Raw genomic sequence first — 15,190 nt, 5'->3', positions numbered from 1 at the left:
GTTCAGCTTTCCAAGCTTCATCAGGGTTGAAGTTGCATTGTTGAATGTTATATGCATGGGTCCAAAAGGGCTTCCACGATTTCAAGTGATAGTGAGAGACGTTTTTAAGCTCCTGGTGGATGGGAAGACGTTCATTTTCCATGATCCCCTGGAATTCTCAAAGGAACTAATTAATTATTCATTTTTTCACAGATTAAAAATGAACAAGGTTTTCTCAGTAGCACAGCCAAACAAGTACCTGATGAAGCAATGTATAGTTATCTGCCAAAATAAAGACATATTAGAGGACATACTAATGGACTCTGTCTTTAAGTATGGCATTGGCAAGAAAGATTAAATCAAACTCTATGAACTGATTACATTACGCACATGAGGACAAATTATGGCTATATGTACATAGCAATATTCCAGAACACCCATGAAAAGAGAGGAGCCCAGGGTAGAAATTTTCCATCATAACTGCACTCCTAAAACTGTAGGAGAGACCACCCTTCTGCAGATGACTATCCTAGGGCACAGTCTGCTCTTTATACAAATATTTCCCCAAGCCTGGCAGTGGAAAATATAGCTTTTGCCATTAAGAGGACAGGATTTGTCAACAGTCATCACACAGCAATAGCTGAAATACCAGAGATTTTTCTATGCTGAAAAATGGATACCCGGGTTTTCTAAGCTCTCCTCCTCTTTCCACTTGCTCCATCACTGTGGACAACACCATTCTCCATGTTATATAGGACTGTAATATGGATGTCATCTTTGACTCAACCCTGTCTCCATGTATAAATCTTGCCGCTTCATCCTATATAACATCTCTAAGAACTGACCTACCACCAAAACTCTCACTCAGGCTCTGCTAGTTTTGCATCCTGACTATTGCAGACCTCTGGCCTTGACCCCTGCAATCTCAGCTCCTTCAAGTCCATTCAAAATGCTATTGTTTAAATAATCTTTCTAGCTTGTCACTCTGATACCTCAAGCGCTTCTCCAGGCCCTTCTACTTACTTTCACTTAATCAGCACATCAGATACACATTTCTTGTCTTTACCTTTAAGAACCTTCTCCTTACATAGCTTCTCTGGTAACTTATCACAATGCCAGACACTGATATTCTCTGCCAATGTTCCTAATCTTTACTGCCCACCAGTCAGCTTCTTTCTCAAAGTTTCCTTCAAACATTTTCTTCCTTGAGCATGGGGAAAACTCAAAACAGCAAACAAACTTAAGGACTGTTTCTGTCACAATGCCTACAAAAGGCTGCCAGCTGACCAAAGATAGGCAGGTCATAAGCTGTGATTCTCTCTTTACTTTACTTTCATTTCCTATTTTATTCTTATATCTCATTCCTGCCATTCCTCTCACTCCAAAATAAAAAATAATAAAAACCCAACAAAACATGTAACTAACAAAACTGTGTCAATCATAACTATATTCACTTGCCTATATGCTATACCCAATCCTCACTATTTTGTCTTCTGGATTCTAAACTCTCCTGACCAGGGACTGTCTCCATCTGCCAGCACCTAGCACAATGGAGTCCTGATCCTGAGTGCAGCCTTTTGCCCACTATCATAACATAAATAACTAAAAATAAAATATCAATAATACTTAAAACAGGAAATAACTCTGGTAATGTTGATACTTGCTGACCAATGTCAATAGACAAACACACTATTCATTCATTCTCAAAATCAAAATAATCTTTACCAGGGAGGAGCAGGGTTGTATAAAGGGTCATTGCCAGTCAGAATATGGGTGTGCAATAGGACTGTTTTGTCAGCATAGATATAGTCTGCTTTTTAAGACATTTCCATAGGGAAGCAGAACTAAGGAATACAAGAAACAAAAGATAAGTAATGAAATATCTTTTTCTTTAATATATCAAACAACAAACAACGAACAACTTAAATTTACCCTGTTTGAATATTTTAGTAAAATAAATTATAAACTGATTCTAACTTAAGCTGCTACTGACCCTCACTAGTAAAAAGACAATCTCCAAGATGTATCCAGATGACAATAACTGGGTGCATGCAGCAATATCAACAAGTATTATAAATCCATCATTTATTATAATAATTACAATATAAATAATACGCTGTTAAGCAGAGTACTACATATGCGGACAATATAGTGACTCTCTTCATGTGTGATTTCACCTTAATACATTTTCCAAAAAGGACTTACGGCTGTTCAAATACTCCCTCTGCTGGACTGAGCCAACAACAGTCTGCTAAACCAATTGCATTTTTCATAGATTTGGAGCTCTTTTATAGCTTTGCTTTTTACTTGAATGTGCACTCCTTTTCTTTCAGTGGATCTTCTAGGCATAGTATATGTACAAAAATTTGACTAAAGAAAATGCAAAATATCTCACCAAAAATTTAGAGCTGGGAATTCTTTTTTAAAAAACTGTACAAGAAATAACCAATTTATTTGAGCATAAGCTTTCGTGAGCTACAGCTCACTTCATCGGATGCATACTGTGGAAACTGCAGAAGACATTATATACACAGAGACCATGAAACAATACCTCCTCCCACCCCACTCTCCTGCTGGTAATTTGTGGAAACTGCAGAAGACATTATATACACAGAGACCATGAAACAATACCTCCTCCCACCCCACTCTCCTGCTGGTAATTTCTTATTGTAAGGAGAGTGATCACTTTAGATAAGCTAAGGAGTACTTGTGGCACCTTAGAGACTAACCAATTTATTTGAGCATGAGCTTTCATGAGCTACAGCTACAGCTCACGAAAGCTCATGCTCAAATAAATTGGTTAGTCTCTAAGGTGCCACAAGTACTCCTTTTCTTTTTGCGAATTCAGACTAACACGGCTGTTACTCTGAAACCTGTACAAGAAATGGTGTTTTACGGCCTGATCCTGCAACCCTTACTCATGTGAGTAATCCTTAATGATGATAATGCCCAACACAGATGTGAGAAAAACTGGGCCTAAACAGTACAAAGGTTGGCTGGTTCTCGTTAATTTGCCCAAGGTTCCAAGTAATTCAGGGGAGACCCATTACTTAACCTAAAGAAATAAGACTCAAGATATTAATAAAGTTTATGTAAGCAGTGTCAGGATGAGCTCCACCCTGACATCTGGTGGTGAGGTGTGGCAAGTTGTGGAAAAGAACTTCAGAGGCCGATCTCATTTGCATAGGCACACCCACCACGCCTAGAATGAGACCATAGCTGCCCAAATGGTCACTTTGGTTGCTGTGGGATCCCCAGTGTCTCTGTTATTGGGGCAGGAAGAATAAATTGTTATTACCCTGATTATGGGAACTGTGCTTGGAACTGCACGTGGCCTTTTGTTATGATGGAGGGATTCACCATCAACTAAGTAGTACTCGCTAGGCAAGGGTCATGGGTTCCAAAACTGTGTGAATGGAGAGAGGCTGGGGACAAGTATTAATACTTGGTAGCATGGGCCCCTTGGTGAGAGCCTTACATGCTAATTGCACTTCCTCCTCTCTCCACTGTGGAATATCAGAGCTAATTTTGATTTCATTAGAAGTCTAGTTATAGGCTGCTGAGCTCACTTTGGGCTGACAGTGCACCAACACTGGGGCTCCCCTATTATAAGCTGAATTCACCTAAGAGCTGAAATCACTGAGTGTTGTGTTAAGTAGTGGGGGAGCCTGAAGATATATTGTGGAGCAGTTTGCGGGACGGCTGGTGAAGCAGTTCGATGCGGCGCAGTGTGTGGATGGCAGGAGCTGTTTGTGGGCCGTGGAGCTGAGTGAAGGAGTTCGTGGGGCGGCTGGCGGAGCGGAGCGCAGCTGAGCGAAGGAGTTTGTGGGGCGGCTGGCGGAGCGGAGCGCCGCTATGGAGCTATGGGGCGGTCAGCTTCAGATCACGTAAGGTGCCTCTTACCCCTGTCCCATTTCCACCCAGGTTGGGAGGTAAAGCTCCGCAGATAAACTTTCGAACTCTGGGGCTGCCCTGACCAGGGACAGAGACTTTTGGGGCATTGGACTTTTGGGACTTTGGGTGATTTGGGGTTGCTGGACTCAAGAACCAAAGGGAAAAGGGCATGCCCCAATTTGCCTGGGGTGGGTTTTTTTTGCTCATGGGTTGTGTTATGAATCCTGTTGGTGGTGTTTCCCCAACATAATGCCACATTGTTTCTCTCTGTTATTAAAAGACTTTTGCTACACTCAGACTATGTGCTTGCGAGAGGGGAAGTATTGCCTCTTGGAGGCGCCCAGCGGGGGTGGTATATATTTGTCCCAGGTCACTGGGTGGGGGCTCGAGCCTGTTTGCATTGTGTTATTGGAATGGAACCCCTAGATATTGAACCCGGCCCTTGTTGCTGCCAACTCTGACGGGCAGAAGGGTTACATTTTTGGGGGCTCGTCCGGGATCGCCTGGGTCAGTACCCCTCGCAAGCACCTGTTGAGTGCTCCACTACATTGGGAAACAATTTATATATTTTTTTGTTTGTGCTTATATTTTGAGGAAATTACTGTTTGTATAATGGCTAATATGTCAGGTTTGTTGGGCCCTGGCTCAGCAGCTTCTAGCTCGGAGGCTGCAGCCTCGGCTGATGATTGGACAAAAGCTCTGGGGCAAATATTGGAAAAGGTTGTGCTGCCCCATGCTGAGTCAGACTCTTGTCGTAAGTTAAGATTATTTGCTGGGGAGGAGGAGTTTGAACCCTGGTTAGAGCATACCACTGAAATGCTGCAAGAGTGGGCCGTACCAGATGCAGAAAAGCGAAAATGCCTTATAGAGAGCCTTGGCGGCCCAGCATTAGATATGATTCGCACCCTGAAGCTCATTGACCCTGGGGTCAGTGTGAAGGACTGCCTAGAGGCCCTTGAACACACCTTTGGGAGAGTAGAGGGCCCTGAAGACAGCTACTGTAAGTTCCTTAATTCCCGACAACAAAAGGGCGAGAAGGCTTCAGCCTACATACAGAGACTGGAGAGACTGCTTCAGAGAGCTGTCATGAGGGGAGCAGTGACTGCTGAGCAGATGGATCAGACCAGACTGGCTCAAATTGTAAGAGGAACTCAGTATCAGAACCCGATTCTACTTCATCTCCAGCTAAGAGAACGACGGGAACATCCCCCAAGTTACTCCCAGCTGATAAAAGAGGTCCGAGAGGAGGAAGAAAGGCAGGCTGCCAGTGAGTTTTGGGAAGCCCAAACATCGGAGCCAGCCAGCACAACACCACTGCAAACGGCCAGTGTACTGATGGTGAGCACCAGAGAGGAACTTGCCCAACAAATGCAGGTCCTGACGGAACGGATAGTTGAGCTGCAAAGTACCGTTGACCGAGTTAAGACTTCCAGGAATAAGAAGCCTCAAACTGTGGCGATTGAGAAGCCCGCACTTAGAGCCACCATCCCCCCCAGGCGAAGGGGGAAAGGTCAATTCTTCTGCTACCGATGTGGTCAGGATGGACACAGTGCTGCCAAGTGCCGTAATGAAGAAAACCCCTCCTTAGTGTATGGAAAGCTGAGGATCAGTTGGGAGAGATCCGGTAGCTGCCAGAGGGTCTGGGGATGGGGACCCCCCAGGTCTGCAGGATTTGAAGATTCCCCCAGAAAAGACTGTCCAGCTGGGATCCCTGCAGGACTGATAGGGCCTCGAGCAGAGGTCATGGTGAGGATCGAAGGGGTGGAGTGTAAAGCAGTGCTTGACACTGGATCTCAAGTGACTATTATATTTCAGTCATTCTACCAACAGATGCTTAGGCACCTGCCTATACAGCCACTGACTGGCCTTGGCCTGTGCGGCCTCAGCATGGATGAATACCCCTACCAAGGGTATGTCATAGTGCACCTGGAATTCCCAGAGGAGGTTGCTGGGGTAAGAGAAGAGGTAGACACAGCTGCCTTAATATGCCCTGACCCTAAAGGGACTTCTGATGTGTCTGTGCTGATAGGGACCAACTCCAGTCTCTTCAAGGTACTCGCGGATTACTGCAGAAGGTGGGCTAGGGACCAGTACCTGAATACCCTGATGATCCATACGCTTTGTGCTGAAGCCTATAGGAAAATTGAGAGCGCTAAAAGGGACACATCTGAGCTACCGCTTGGGGCACTGAAGTACGCGGGCACAACCCCCTTAGTAGTGCCTGCAAGGACGGAGCAAGAAGTGCTTGTCATGAGTACCTGTCTGAAAGGCAGTAAAGGGACGTTAGCAATGATAGAGCAGCCGATGGGAGGAGAGCTCCCTGAAGGAGTGCTGGTCCCCAGTGGAGTCATAACCCTACCTGCTGAAGCCCAGGAAAGGGTGACTATACTGATTGCTAATGAAACGAGTCGTGATATTTTTGTGAAGCAAGGACAAAAGATAGCAGACCTCTTTGAGCCTGAGTCGATTGTAAAACCCCAGTGTGAAACTCAAGTTCCGACAATAGACCCAGCAAAGTTTGACTTTGGAGATTCACCAGTGTCCGAGGACTGGAAAGATCGCCTGAGGAAGAAACTTTGTGAAAGATCCAAGGTGTTCTCACTGCATGAGTGGGATGTGGGATGTGCAAAAGGAGTAGAGCACAATATCAGACTACATGACTCTCGACCTTTCAGGGAGAGATCTAGGAAGATTGCTCTCTCTGAGATGGAAGATGTGCGACATCATCTTCAGGAGCTGGCTGCGAATGGCATCATTACAGAGTCCCGCAGCCCATACGCCTCACCCATTGTGGTAGTCCGCAAAAAGAATGGGAAAATCCGGATGTGTATTGACTACCGCACCCTAAACAGCCGTACTGTGGTCGACCAGTACACTATGCCTCGAGTGCAAGACGCCTTAGACTGTTTGCTGGGAAGCCAGTGGTTCTCTGTGTTGGATCTTCGAAGTGGATACTACCAGATCCCTCTGGGAGAAGAAGATAAGGAGAAGACAGCCTTCATCTGCCCATTAGGGTTTTATCAGTTCGAACGCATGCCCCAAGGGATTTCTGGAGCACCTGCCACCTTTCAACGTCTTATGGAGAAAGTTGTGGGAGACATGAATTTACTGCAAGTGTTAGTTTATTTGGATGACCTGATTGTGTTTGGAAGAACCTTAGAGGAGCATGAAGAAAGACTTCTTAAAGTGCTTGATAGGTTGGAGGATTATGGTCTGAAGCTTTCAATTGACAAATGCCAGTTCTGCAGAACCTCAGTGAAGTATGTGGGTCACATTGTGTCCCAAGAAGGTGTGAGTACTGATCCTGATAAAATAGAAGCACTCACTACATGGCCACGTCCAAGTAACTACAGAGAACTCAAGACCTTCCTTGGATTTAGTGGCTACTACCGCAGATTTGTGAAAAACTATGCTACGATTGTAAAGCCTCTGAATGATCTTACCAGGGGACATCAGTCCAGCAAGAACAAATCTAAGTCCAAGAATAAGGGGAGGTCCCCAAAGCCTCCTGTGCAGAGACACAATGGCCCCTTTGCACCATTTGGGCCACGGTGGGATGAGAGATGTGAAAGGGCTTTTCGAGAAATCATTACTTGCCTAACTCATGCTCCAGTCCTAGTTTTTGCTGACCCAAGCAAACCATTTATCCTGCATACTGATGCCAGTTTGGAGGGTCTGGGAGCAGTCCTGTATCAGGAAGTGGAAGGCAAATGTAAACCTGTAGCCTTTGCCAGCCGAGGATTGTCTGATAGTAAAACTCGCTATCCCACCCACAAGCTGGAATTTTTGGCCTTGAAATGGGCCATCACTGAGAAATTTTGAGACTACCTGTATGGTGCTCAGTTCCAGGTGTGGACAGACAACAATCCACTGACTTATGTGTTAACAAGTGCTAAGCTGGATGCTACAGGGCAGAGATGGGTGGCCGCCTTGGCTAGCTATGAGTTCAGCATTCAGTACCGATCAGGGAGAAGCAATGTAGATGCAGATGCATTGTCCAGGCGTCTGCAGGCTCCAGAAGTTGCTGTGATACCCACAGATGGAGTGAGAGCTATTTGCAATGTGAGTCGCCGAGAGCCAGAGGCCCGTGAGGGCTTTCAGGGATGTGTTGCAGAAGCTTTGGGCCTGCCCCCTGAATGCATGCCTTCTGCTTCGGTGAACTATATTGCATTAGACCAATCTCCTTTGCCCATGCTCAATGCGGCTGACTGGCAAGAAGCCCAGCGGCAAGATATTGACATTCGTGATACACTACTTGCCAAAAGGGAGGGGCGAAGCCCAGCTGTGGTTGTCCCACCTAACCCGGAGGGTAAACTACTATTGAGAGAATGGACCAAACTAAAACTGATTCAGGGAGTGCTACACCGAATGACCACTGACGCTTTACAAAAACAACGAGCACAACTAGTACTGCCAAAAAAGTACAGAGCCCTGGCCATGAGGGCCCTGCATGATGACTTTGGGCATTTAGGGATGGAGAGGACCCTGGAACTTATTCGTAGTAGGTTCTATTGGCCCCGAATGACTGAAGATGTTCGCAGGAAATGTGAGACTTGCGCTCGATGTGTTCAAAGGAAAACTCTGCCCACGAGGGCTGCATATCTCAAGAACATCACCAGCAACAAACCTTTGGAGTTGGTATGCATTGATTTCTTGTCTGTAGAGGTAGACAAGAGGAATGTTGGAAACATTCTAGTAGTGACTGACCATTTTACACGGTATGCACAAGCATATCCCACACGTGATCAGAGGGCCACCACCGTTGCTCGAGTATTGTGGGACAAATATTTCTCAGTCTATGGATTCCCGGCTCGGATACACTCTGATCAGGGGCGGGATTTTGAGAGTCACCTTCTGAAGGAGGTGCTGAAGATAGCAGGAATTAAAAAGTCTAGGACAACGCCTTATCACCCCCAAGGTGATCCTCAGCCCGAGAGGTTCAATCGAACCCTATTAGATATGTTGGGAACTTTGCGACCAGAGCAGAAGGCAACCTGGAGCCAGCATGTCGCATTTCTGGTGCATGCCTACAATGCCACAAAGAACGATGCTACAGGAGTCACCCCATATCTCTTGATGTTTGGGCGAGAACCAAGATTACCCATAGACTTGTGCTTTGGAGTATCAGAGGATGGAGATAGCTATGAAACTCATCAGCAATATGTATCCCGACTAAGAGAAAAGCTGCAGGATGCTTATCGCTTAGCTACCGCTGCGGCTCGGAAGAACGCAGACCGCAACAAACATCGATATGATGCTAGAGTGCGTTCGCAGGAGCTTCAGCCGGGGGACAGAGTCCTGCTGCGAAATTTGGGTATTGCTGGCAAACACAAGATAGCTGACAGATGGAAGGCAATACCTTACCTGGTGATGGAAAAGCTGGGAGATCTGCCGGTCTACAAGATCAAACCTGAAGACGGTCCAGGGCAAATAAAGACGGTACATAGAAACCTTTTGCTCCCTGTGGGGGAATTGGTAAGCACCCCTTGTGAGATGGGCCACGGCAGGGCCGCTGGGCAGAACAGAGGTGCTAGACCAAAGCCGCCATCCAACACAGACAGTGGGCCCCCTGCAGCTAACTTACCCCTATTCTGCACATCTGAGAGTGAGTCTGAGGAGGAAGACACAACCCTGGTGTATCCTGGGATGGAGACAAGATTTCAGTCTCGATCAGCTGAACCAAATGAGAGTTTTCCCTCTTCCGCCCTAAACCCAATGGCGGAACTATTTAGGCCCCTTTCTGATACCCCGGTGCTGCTGATGAGACCCCCCTGTGATGACACACACAGGTTATTGCACAATGGGGACAGACAGGTAGAGGATGTCCTGGGCACCTTGGACCCTCCAGCGTTAGAACTAGGAGTGCAGGGGCCTACGCCAGTAGCCGAGGGACCCTCCAGGGAAGCCTCTCCATCCGTCACTCAAGAGGATGTTCCCCCTACCTCGGCAACAGAGATTCTCAATAGACGAGACAGGGTGATAAGACCAGTGAAACGGTTAACTTATGATGCACCTGGGGTGACTAGTGAGGAGCCAATACATTTAGCACACAGGCTTGTGGAAGCTAAAGTGGGCTTCCTGAGGCCCTTTGGAGGAAACCAATGAGTTGGTATAAAGGGAGTGTGATTTGTCGGGACGACAAAGTCTCGGCTGGGGGGAGGATGTAAGCAGTGTCAGGATGAGCTCCACCCTGACATCTGGTGGTGAGGTGTGGCAAGTTGTGGAAAAGAACTTCAGGGGCCGATCTCATTTGCATAGGCACACCCACCACGCCTAGAATGAGACCATAGCTGCCCAAATGGTCACTTTGGCTGCTGTGGGATCCCCAGTGTCTCTGTTATTGGGGCAGGAAGAATAAATTGTTATTACCCTGATTATGGGAACTGTGCTTGGAACTGCACGTGGCCTTTTGTTATGATGGAGGGATTCACCATCAACTAAGTAGCACTCGCTAGGCAAGGGTCATGGGTTCCAAAACTGTGTGAATGGAGAGAGGCTGGGGACAAGTATTAATACTTGGTGGCATGGGCCCCTTGGTGAGGGCCTTACATGCTGATTGCACTTCCTCCTCTCTCCACTGTGGAATAACAGAGCTAATTTTGATTTCATTAGAAGTCTAGTTATAGGCTGCTGAGCTCACTTTGGGCTGACAGTGCACCAGCACTGGGGCTCCCCTATTATAAGCTGAATTCACCTAAGAGCTGAAATCACTGAGTGTTGTGTTAAGTAGTGGGGGAGCCTGAAGATATATTGTGGAGCAGTTTGCGGGACGGCTGGTGAAGCAGTTCGACGCGGCGCAGTGTGTGGATGGCAGGAGCTGCTTGTGGGCCGTGGAGCTGAGTGAAGGAGTTCGTGGGGCGGCTGGCAGAGCGAAGGAGTTTGTGGGGCGGCTGGCGGAGCGGAGCGCCGCTATGGAGCTATGGGGCAGTCAGCTTCAGATCACGTAAGGTGCCTCTTACCCCTGTCCCATTTCCACCCAGGTTGGGAGGTAAAGCTCCGCAGATAAACTTTCGAACTCTGGGGCTGCCCTGACCAGGGACAGAGACTTTTGGGGCATTGGACTTTTGGGACTTTGGGTGATTTGGGGTTGCTGGTCTCAAGAACCAAAGGGAAAAGGGCATGCCCCAATTTGCCTGGGGTGGGTTTTTTTTGCTCATGGGTTGTGTTATGAATCCTGTTGGTGGTGTTTCCCCAACATAATGCCACATTGTTTCTCTCTGTTATTAAAAGACTTTTGCTACACTCAGACTATGTGCTTGCGAGAGGGGAAGTATTGCCTCTTGGAGGCGCCCAGCGGGGGTGGTATATATTTGTCCCAGGTCACTGGGTGGGGGCTCGAGCCGGTTTGCATTGTGTTATTGGAATGGAACCCCTAGATATTGAACCCGGCCCTTGTTGCTGCCAACTCTGACGGGCAGAAGGGTTACATTTATAAATTAGGAAAGTTATCCCTAACTTTCAACAACTCAAATGAAAGCACAGTTACACATCATAAAACAGCTACCTCTCACTTCACATAACATTACCTAGCTAACAACAAAACAATCCAAAAGAAATCAAATTATCAAATTAAAATCAAGACAATGTCAAATAATCAGGCTAATTCTTATATAAACTCTATCTATTCAATAACCTAGAAAGGTGCCCATCTGTTGTTTAACTTAGTTCCACAAATTAAAGGTCTTTATTAATACCATCTAAACCTACGTTTTGTACATAGGGAAAAAGCCAGGAAAGAACAGCTGTTTTGCACGTGGCAAGCCTGGGAGGGAGGGGAGAGAATCGGAGCAGCGGTGGCGCGCTCAGGGGAGCAGGCGGAGGCGGAGTGGAGGCAAGCTGGGGCGGCGGGGGCACATTTCTAGGGGCGGCATGGCCGGCACCAGAATGCCACCCCTAGAAACGTGCCACCCCAAGCACCTGCTTGTTTTGCTGGTGCCTAGAGCTGGCTCTGCCCGTAGTGTAGACAAGCCCCCAGATTCAAGCCATTAAATTTAGACTACAATTCCAACATCAGTTAACCAAGGCCTCTTTTTTAAACTTCAGTTATAGTGTGGTGGACGATACTTTCCTTCACCCAAAATATACTCAGACAACACATATTACCAATACAATTAATAATAGACCCTTTACAATTACCTAATCTTAAGTAACAATTAATTTGTGCTTTTTTAGGATTACAACATTTGTTTTTAACATCTTGAAACAGTATAACACTCATTCATCTTTAAAGATGTTTGTGTAGGAACAGAGGAACCACTTCTCTAGGCTCCGTTTCTGTGTGTTCAGTAATTGTTCAAAAATTGCATACACACACTTATTCACTCATTTACATTTGTTAAATAGAATGATATTATTAATCAGCCAGGTCACCACCTGAACTGATAAAAAAAAAAAAAAAGATTTTGTACTTATGACCAGGTAGTTTGCTTGAAAACTCTTCAGCTCTAACTGTCTTCCAGATCATTGGGAAGACTAGTACTACAGACAGAGAAATAACTAGTGAGGGTTTTGCTAATGCTGAGGGAAATTTCTAAGGCACAAAAAACTAGTGCCTAGGGTGACCAGACAGCAAATGTGAAAAAAGGACAGGGGCGGGGGGTAATGGGAGCCTATATAAGAAAAAGACCCAAAAATTGGGACTGTCCCTATAAAATCCAGACATCTGGTCACCTTACTAGTGCCTAACTCCCATTTACTTTCCATGGGAATTAGAGGGCCTAATTTCCATTTTAGCCTTTGAAAATCTCTCTCTGCTAGCAGGTTCTGGCCAATAGGATACCAACTGTGTGCTTGTCTAGCCGGACAAGTCTTTTGTTCACCCTTCTTGAATAGGGTAATAGATCTCAGGGTTCCGGAACTTCAGTCTGTCCTTCAGATATCAGGTAGTTCAAAAGCAATGTTAACAGTTGCATGTCTCCATCATTCCACCCAATGGCATCATTTGACACAGTTCTAATGAGATTTGAATTCAGTAATAGTCCCAAACATCATGAGCGTTCTAGAATTAATACGTGCCATCTGGGGACCATGTTAGTGATGCCTATTCTCAAAATTGTAGTCTTGTGATAGTTGATGTTCTACTTCAAGCCCCAGCTGCTGGAATCAAGAGATCATTTTAAATAACGAAAGCCGAGATTCTAATGCATGTTTCTAGCCCTTAGGGCTACAGAGAAAAGCTTGAAAATGTGAACCAATTGTACCCTAAAATGTGTGTGTTTAAGAAACCAAGGGTATCATCAAATATAGCAGTTATATTAGGTCACTTCATACAACCTGCCTCAGAAAAATCCTCTGTACCTTTTGGCCCAGAACAATCTCAAACCAAGATCTATTGACACAGTGCAGCCAAGGGGATCTGAGCACCATCATTACCAGGAGGCGTTGGAGATGGATTGGTCATGTGCTTCGGATGGAAACTGATTCCATCACCAGAGTAGCAATAAGATGGACACCTGAAGGCAAGCGAAAATGAGGACGCCTGAAAACAAAATGGCGAAGAGCTGTGGTAGCCGAGCTGAAAAACCTGGGGCACAGCTGGGGAACCATTGACGGACGTGCCAGAAACAGACAAGAGTGGAGGAGCTTCATCACTGCCCTAAATGCCAGAGGTGTAATAGGAACATGATGATGGTGATGCCAGAGTTAGCGGGCTAAGGGAGTAGCTGCTCTACAGTTACTCTGATTGCTCAAAACCTCTTTACTAAAGTTTCCATGGCAATCCTGACTACAAGTTTGGTTTGAAGTAGATTATGAATACCCAGAAAAAGTGTCTCTCACTTTTATCATACATGGTGTCATTATTTTGTTTCTATTAAGGAAATTGAAATATGGCTTCTGCATAGTTTCAAATGATTTTCATAGGGAAAAAACTAACCAAAATAAAAAGGGTAGGAGAAAATCAGGTAACAATTCTAAAGCTAAAATTATATATTCATTTGACTATCCTTACAACATTCAAGACTTCAGATAAGTTTTCTCTCCCCTGCAATTCTTAGCACTATTATATGCAATTTCATTCACTAACACTAGGGATGGTGTCCCTAGCCTCTGTTTGCCAGAAGCTGGGAATGATCAACAGCGCTTGGATCACTTGATGATTACCTGTTCTGTTCATTCTCACTGGGGTACCTGGCATTGGCCACTGTTGGAAGACAGTACACTGGGCTAGATGGACCTTTGGTCTGACCCAGTATGGCCATTCTTATGTTCTTATCTCACCAGTTTAATAAAAGACCTCAAGTCCCTGTTTACTGTTGGGATGTCCAACAGATGACCCACCAAATTCTAACATGGTCAATGGCCACCTTCATCTTTGATATAACTATGTATGTGCCATACAAATATTACAGGACACGGCATGCATTGCCCCAACTTGAGATAAGCACCAGGCTGCCCAGCATGCTATACTCTTACACCTGAAGTCTTTAACAACTGCATTTCTATATTACAGATGTAGGAGCCTGCAATCTTCTCCATTTTATGCAAATTAGGGATGGTGCCAATGAAGTCTACAACTAGGTAAAGTTGGACACCATTGGGTTTGGTCTAAATACAGATAATGTAATTCAATTATTCTTTTTCTTTGAAGTATTAAAATTCACAAACTGTTTGAAATTTGCTACTTTAGTGCAGTGGTTCTCAACCAGGGGTTTGGGGCCCCCTGGGGGCCATGAGCAGGTTTCATGGGGTCCGCTGAGAAGGGTCAGTGGTAGACTCACTGGGGCCCAGGGCAGAAAATGCGGGGATGAAGCCCGGGGCATAGGCGTGACTCTGTGAGTGCTCCAGGGCTGGAGCACCCACAGGGAAAAATTAGTGGGTGCCCTGCACCCACTGGGAGCTAAGCTCCCCGCCCCGCCCCACCTTACCTCCTCCTCGGCCTCCTCCCGAGCACGCCGCGTCCCTGCTCCTCCGCCTACCTCCCAGCGCTTGCTGCCGCCAAACAGCTGTAGCAAGCTCCGGGAGGGAGGGGGGAGGAGCGGGAACGTGGCGCACTCAGGGGAGGAGGCGGGGAAGAGGTGGGGCCAGAGCGGGGATTTGGGGAAGGAGTCAGAATAAGGGCAGGGAGGAGGCAGAGTTGGGGTGGGGACTTTGGGGAAGGGGTTGGAAATGGGGCAGAGCCGGGGGGCAGAAGGGGGGGTCAAGCACACACCGGCGCCAACAGAAGTTGGCGCCTGTGGTCCAGGGCCCTGAACCTCTGGCATGGGGCCTCAGGCAATTGCCCTGCTTGCTATCCCCTAATGCTGGCCGACCCTGGATTTTATATGCAGAAAAACAGTTGTGGCAGTGGTGGGCTGTGGGATTTTTATAACATGTTGGC

General features: G+C 46.4%; 1 protein-coding gene across 4 annotated transcripts in view; it reads right to left on the bottom strand.

Annotated features, from left to right (window-relative positions):
• FBXL13 (F-box and leucine rich repeat protein 13) overlaps positions 1-15,190 on the bottom strand; it is a 197,825-nt gene that overhangs the window by 181,311 nt on the left and 1,324 nt on the right. The window lies entirely within an intron of this gene.

The sequence above is a fragment of the Lepidochelys olivacea genome, assembly GCF_965140295.1.
Source record: "Lepidochelys olivacea isolate rLepOli2 genome assembly, chromosome: 1".
Classification (NCBI taxonomy): Eukaryota; Metazoa; Chordata; order Testudines; family Cheloniidae; genus Lepidochelys; species Lepidochelys olivacea.
This window is presented reverse-complemented; position numbering and strand designations above follow the sequence as displayed.